At 39.5% G+C, this 6,876-nt stretch overlaps 1 protein-coding gene across 1 annotated transcript in view; it reads left to right on the top strand.

Moving 5' to 3' along the window:
* Positions 1-6,705: 6,705 nt before the first annotated feature.
* megf10 (multiple EGF-like-domains 10) overlaps positions 6,706-6,876 on the top strand; it is a 115,005-nt gene continuing 114,834 nt past the window's right edge. Inside the window, exon 1 of the mRNA XM_057819765.1 lies at positions 6,706-6,757. The gene's annotated coding sequence lies outside the window, so the exon portion shown is untranslated. The remainder of the gene's footprint in view (positions 6,758-6,876) is intronic.

The raw sequence follows: 6,876 nt of genomic DNA, 5'->3' as shown, positions 1-6,876 counted from the left end.
GAAGCCTGTTTTTGTTTGCTGTTTTCAAGCCAACTGGTACTTAACCATTTATTTTCACAATATACAGTGAGGAGCAGAAGTATTGGCACCCCTTGTAATTTTGCAAGTTCACTCACTTAGAAAATAGGTAGAGGTCTGAAATTTCACTCATAGATGCATTTCCACTTACACAGACATAATCTAAAAGAAAACACCCGGAACTCACATTGCCTAGCAAAAGTATTCGGCCCCTTTGAACCTTGCAACCTTTCGCCACATTTAAGGCTTCAAACATAAAGATATAAAATTCTAATTTTTTGTCAAGAATCAACAACAAGTGGGACACAATCGTGAAGTGGAACAAAATTTATTGGATAATTTAAACTTTTTTAACAAATAAAAAACTGAAAAGTGGGGCGTGCAATATTATTCGGCCCCCTTGCGTTAATACTTTGTAGCGCCACCTTTTGCTCCAATTACAGCCGCAAGTCGCTTGGGGTATGTTTCTATCAGTTTTGCACATCGAGAGACTGACATTCTTGCCCATCCTTCCTTGCAAAACAGCTCGAGCTCAGTGAGGTTGGATGGAGAGTGTTTGTGAACAGCAGTCTTCAGCTCTTTCCACAGATTCTCGATTGGATTCAGGTCTGGACTTTGACTTGGCCATTCTAACACCTGGATACGTTTATTTTTGAACCATTCCATTGTAGATTTGGCTTTATGTTTTGGATCATTGTCCTGTTGGAAGATAAATCTCCGACCCAGTCTCAGGTCTTGTGCAGATACCAACAGGTTTTCTTCCAGAATGTTCCTGTAATTTGGCTGCATCCATCTTCCCGTCAATTTTAACCATCTTCCCTGTCCCTGCTGAAGAAAAGCAGGCCCAAACCATGATGCTGCCACCACCATGTTTGACAGTGGGGACGGTGTGTTCAGGGTGATGAGCTGTGTTGCTTTTACGCCAAACATATCGTTTTGCATTGTGGCCAAAAAGTTCAATTTTGGTTTCATCTGACCAGAGCACCTTCTTCCACATGTTTGGTGTGTCTCCCTGGTGGCTTGTGGCAAACTTTAAACGAGACTTTTTATGGATATCTTTGAGAAATGGCTTTCTTCTTGCCACTCTTCCATAAAGGCCAGATTTGTGCAGTGTACGACTGATTTTTGTCCTATGGACAGACTCTCCCACCTCAGCTGTAGATCTCTGCAGTTCATCCAGAGTGATCATTGGCCTCTTGGCTGCATCTCTGATCAGTTTTCTCCTTGTTTGAGAAGAAAGTTTGGAAGGACGGCCGGGTCTTGGTAGATTTGCAGTGGTCTGATGCTCCTTCCATTTCAATATGATGGCTTGCACAGTGCTCCATGAGATGTTTAAAGCTTGGGAAATCTTTTTGTATCCAAATCCGGCTTTAAACTTCTCCACAACAGTATCTCGGACCTGCCTGGTGTGTTCCTTGGTTTTCATAATGCTCTCTGCACTTTAAACAGAACCCTGAGATTATCACAGAGCAGGTGCATCTATACGGAGACTTGATTACACACAGGTGGATTTTATTTATCATCATCGGTCATTTAGGACAACATTGGATCATTCAGAGATCCTCACTGAACTTCTGGAGTGAGTTTGCTGCACTGAAAGTAAAGGGGCCAAATAATATTGCACGCCCCACTTTTCAGTTTTTTATTTGTTAAAAAAGTTTAAATTATCCAATAAATGTTGTTCCACTTCACGATTGTGTCCCACTTGTTGTTGATTCTTGACGAAAAAATTAAATTTCATATCTTTATGTTTGAAGCCTGAAATGTGGCGAAAGGTTGCAAGATTCAAGGGGGCCGAATACTTTTGCAAGGCACTGTATTTGTAATGTACTGGGGTTCTTAATAAGTATTTGTACCCCTGAGAAAGTCTGTGCTAATATTTAGTGCAGAACCTTTGTTTGCAATTACAGAGGTCAGACGCGTTCTGCAGTTCTTCACCAGGTTTTCACATATGGAAACAGGGATTTTGGCCCATTCCTCCACACAAATCTTTTCTAGATCGGGCAGGTTTTGGGGCTGTCTTTGAGAAACACGAAGTTTCAGCTCCATCCAAAGATTTCCTATTGGATTGAGGTCTGGAGACTGGCTAGGCCACTCCAGAACCTTGATAGGCTTTTTACACAGCCACTCCTTGGTCAGCCTGGCTGTGTGCTTTGGATGCCTTGGAAGATCCAGCCACAACTCATCTTCTAGTCTCTGACTGAGGGAAGGAGGTTGTGGCTCAAAATCTGACGATACATTTCACCATTCATCCCATGCTTTATACTGTACAGTCGGCCTGTCCCCTTTGCTGAAAAGCAGCCCCAAAGCATGAGGTTTCCATCCCCGTACTTCACAGTGGGGATGGTGTTCTTGGGATTGTACTCATCCTTCTTTTTCTTCCACACGCGACGAGTAAAGTTTGCACCAAAAAGTTCTACTTTGGCCTCATATGACCACATGGCTTTCTCCCATTACCCCTCTGCATCATTCAGATGGTCCCTGGCAAACTTCAGACGGGCCTTCACATGAACTGGCTTTAACAGAGGATCCTTCTGAGCAATGCATGATTTTAAACCATTGCACTGTAGTGTTATACTGACAGTTGCCTTTGAAACTGCATCCAGGTATTGCCGTGTAGTTCTAGGCTGAGCCCTCACTTTTCTCATCATGTGTGATGCTCCACGAAGAGAGATTTTACACGGAGCCCCAGTCTGAGGTAGATTATCAGTTATGTTTAGCATTTTCCATTTCCTAACAATTGCTGCAACTGTTGATTTATTCTCATCAAGCTACTTTCCAATTGTCCCAGGGCCTATTCCAGCTATGTGGAGCACACCATTTTTTTTCTCTGGTGTCTTTCGAAAGCTCTCTGGTCTTGCCCATGGTAGCAGTTGGATTATGACTGACTGTGGGGTGCACATGTGACAATATTGACCTCAAACAAGTGGTGGGTGGGTGGTTACTCATGGGGTAGAGATGGACTTTTTATAAGGTAGACTGACAAGTCTTTCTGTGTCATAATTATTGCTGATTCTCAGGGGTACAAATACTGATGAACCCCAGTAAATTACAAATAAAAAAATATTTTAAAAAATCATACAATGTGATTTCTGGATTTTTTTTTTAGATTGTCTCTATGAGTAGAAATGCATCCCTGATTGAAATTTCAGACCTCTACCTATTTTCTAAGTGGGTGAACTTTCAAAATCACAAGGGATGCTAATACTTCTGCTCCTCATTGTATATTTTTCATGAAAATCTGTTGTACATCACTTAGTGTCTACACACCATTGCCTGATTTGTAAAATATGACTACAAAAACATCGTTATTATGGTATTCAATGGCATTTTGTGAATTATGAACACAATATTGTGCCCAATTGTACTCCATATGCTGAAAGGTTAAAAAATAGTGTCGTAGAGTATTTTGAATGTTGCACACCGCATGTAAGATTCATATTTGTTAAAGCTACAAAATGATTCATCTTGGAGTCGTTTTTTTGTGATACAAGCAACCATCCAATGTCTGTACAATGCTGGCCAAACGTATTGGCACCCCTGCAATTCTGTCAGATAATGCTCAATTTCTCCTAGAAAATGATTGCAATTACAAATACTTTGGTAGTAATATCTTCATTTATTTTGCTTACAATGAAAAAACACAAAAGACAATGAAAAAAAATTAAATCATTATAATTTTACTAGGGCTGTCAAAATTATCGCGTTAACGCGCGGTAATTAATATTTTTTAATTAATCACGTTAAAATATTTGACGCAATTAACGCACATGTCCCGCTCAGCAAGTATTCTGCCTTTTGGTAAGTTTTACAGCAAGGCTTTTTGTGCTGTCCAACAGCGAACTCTTGTGGTCACTTAGCGACATGGTTTATTGCTTTCTTGGCAGTTCATTATGGCTGCACGACGTCTCGGGCTGATAATGTTGTGCTTATATGATCCTTGGACAAGATTTGTCCGTAAGTATGGTTGTTGTAAAGAATGTATATATTATGTTAGTAAGCGAAATGTTATATTTTTTGTATGAGACGCTTTTTGTTTATGTTTAGTGAACCTGTATAGCGTGCTAAGCTAACGTTGTTGCTAATGCAATGCTTGTGTACTTTTATTTTGCAGTTTTACGACGGTCTAAGGAGGACAACGGTTTGAGGCCATTTTATTAATAAATCAGATGAAAAAGGAAGAAGTCTAATTATTAAGGCGTCGTTCACTTGCTGTCTAGCTTTGGAAAAAGTAGACGTTTCGGAGTGAGGACAGCATAGACAGATTTAAATGACAGTAGAGTGAAATGCGCACTACAGTCCTTATGTACCGTATGTTGAATGTATATATCCATCTTGTGTCTTATCTTTCCATTCCAACAATTTATTTTACAGAATATATATATATATAATTTACAGAAAAATATGGCATATTTTATAGATGGTTTGAATTGCGATTAATTGCGATTAATTACGGTTAATTAATTTTTAAGCTGTAATTAACTCGATGAAAAATTTTAATCATTTGACAGCCCTAAATTTTACACAAAACTCCAAAAATGGGCTGGACAAAAGTATTGGTACCCTCAGCCTAATACTTGGTAGCACAACCTTCAGACAAAATAATTGCGAACAACCGCTTCAATGAGTTTTATGCAATGCTCCGCTGGAATTTTAGACCATTCTTCTTTGCCCAACTGCTCCAGGTCTCTGAGATTTGAAGAATGCCTTCTCCAAACTGCCATTTTCAGATCCATCCACAGGTGTTCTATGGGATTCAGGTCTGGCCACTTTAGAAGTCTCCAGTGCTTTCTCTCACACCATTTTCTAGTGCTTTTTGAAGTGTGTTTTTGGGTCATTGTCTTGCTGGAAGACCCATGACCAATGAGGGTGACCCAGCTTTCTCACACCGAGCCCTACAATATGCTGTAAAATAGTGATGTGTCGGTCGCGAACGAGCCGGTACAAAGAGCCGGCTCATTGAAGTGAACGATGAGAGACGGCACCCTCCCTCGAGAGCCGGCTCGGTCATTTTCCCTTCTCTCTCTCTCTCTCTCTCTCTCTCTCTCTCTTATCTATATAGGAAAGGACGACACACGAACGCGGCTTGTAGGCCTTCAAGATGAGCAGAAAACGCAGTAACATTTGGAAACATTTTAATTGGTTAAAGTCACATGGCAATAGGGCAGAATGCCGTGTCTGCAAACTTAAACCCTTATAGCCGAATGTATCACATTTGATACACTTAGAATTTCATTAATTTGAGACTCTAATTTAGAAATTTTTATTATTATTTTTTTTTTAAATAAAGGATGCAAGTCAACACACGCATCTGCAGGTTCCATAAGAAAAAAAAATCTGGATTTAGCTAAAAGACTGGACAAATAATTACTGAGAGAAGGAGCCGGATCAGCCCGTCCAAGTTGAAGTATTTAGTTTTCTTGAATGCTAATTTAAAATAAAGCAAGGAGTAGCTTATGTTTGTTTTGTTTGCTGCTGCTGTTGCAGTTACTACTCACTATTTTTGTTATTATGCAGCATGTTTGATTGTTGTCGGCAGGGCTGGTCCAGCCTATATGCAGACTATGCAGCTGCTTAGGGCCCCTGACCACTAGGAGGGCCCCAATCTGGCAATTGTTTAAATTATATTCTATTTTGTTTACTGCAGTTTGCTTTATTTGACGTTTGTGAGTTTTGATACTTGATTACAAGCTTAAAAAAATAAAAGTTCTTCCTTCTTTCTTTCCTCTTTTAGAAAAAGGTTTGGCGCCATCTACTGTAAGTACTGACAATCATTTGGGGTGAGAAGTTTGAAGTATGCAGTGCAACAAAATCTGATTAATATACAAAATATGGACGTATGGGTTGGATTACATGTATGGGTTTCACAGTACACTGTGACGAAATGGTGGGCCAAAAATATGGGCCCCTTTGCATTTTTTTGCTTAGGGCCTCCAAATGGCCTGGGCCAGCCCTGGTTGTCGGTTGAAGTTAAATTTTGTTGCTTGTTTATTGGAGCCTTTTTAATGTTCAATAAAATAAGTAAAAAACCATTTTCTTTGCTTGATGATTGTTGCTATTTGCAGTCAGTAGAGTGCAATATTTAGTTCACCAAGTCATCTATCAAAATATGTGCTAAATTTGTCATAAATATTTCACAGAAAAGCTAAAGTTAAAAGAGCGGTTTGAGAGCCAAAAAGAGCCAGCTTTTTTCACAGAGCCGATCCAAATGAACCGGATCACCGAAAAGAGCCGAAAATCCCATCACTACTGCAAAATTTGTTGGTAGTCTTCAGACTTCATAATACCATGCACACGGTCAAGCGGTCCAGTGCCAGAGGCAGCAAGTTAGTTATTGCCACCACCTGTTATGTAACACAGGTGAGTAACAGGTGCTGTTAATTACACAAATTAGAAAAGCATCACTTGATTTTTCAAAGGGTGCCAATACTTTGGTCCGGCCCATTTTTGGACTTTTGTGCAAAATGATTTAATTTTGTTCCCATTCTCCTTTGTGTTTTTTCATTGCAAGCAAAATAAATGAAGATATTACTACCAAAGCATTTGTAATTGCAATCATTTTCTGGCGGAATTGCAGGGGTGCTAATACTTTTGGCCAGCACCGCAGGTGTTTATATCTATCCATTAATTGTATTTTTGAGCTGTACTAAACGAATCCACCAAAAGGGGGCAGAAGAGCCAATAAGAAGAATAACAAGGCTACTTTGTCTTCGCTCACAAAGACTGCGTTCAAAGAAATGTACGACCGATTTGAGCCAAAATTTTAGGATTCCAATAATTAATCCAAGGTGCAATACAATTGTACGTTAGATTATGGATTAAGGAAGAGAGTTTTTTTATTTGTTTGTTAGTTTTTTA

Source organism: Corythoichthys intestinalis, chromosome 17, assembly GCF_030265065.1.
Source record: "Corythoichthys intestinalis isolate RoL2023-P3 chromosome 17, ASM3026506v1, whole genome shotgun sequence".
Taxonomy (NCBI): Eukaryota; Metazoa; Chordata; class Actinopteri; order Syngnathiformes; family Syngnathidae; genus Corythoichthys; species Corythoichthys intestinalis.
This window is presented reverse-complemented; position numbering and strand designations above follow the sequence as displayed.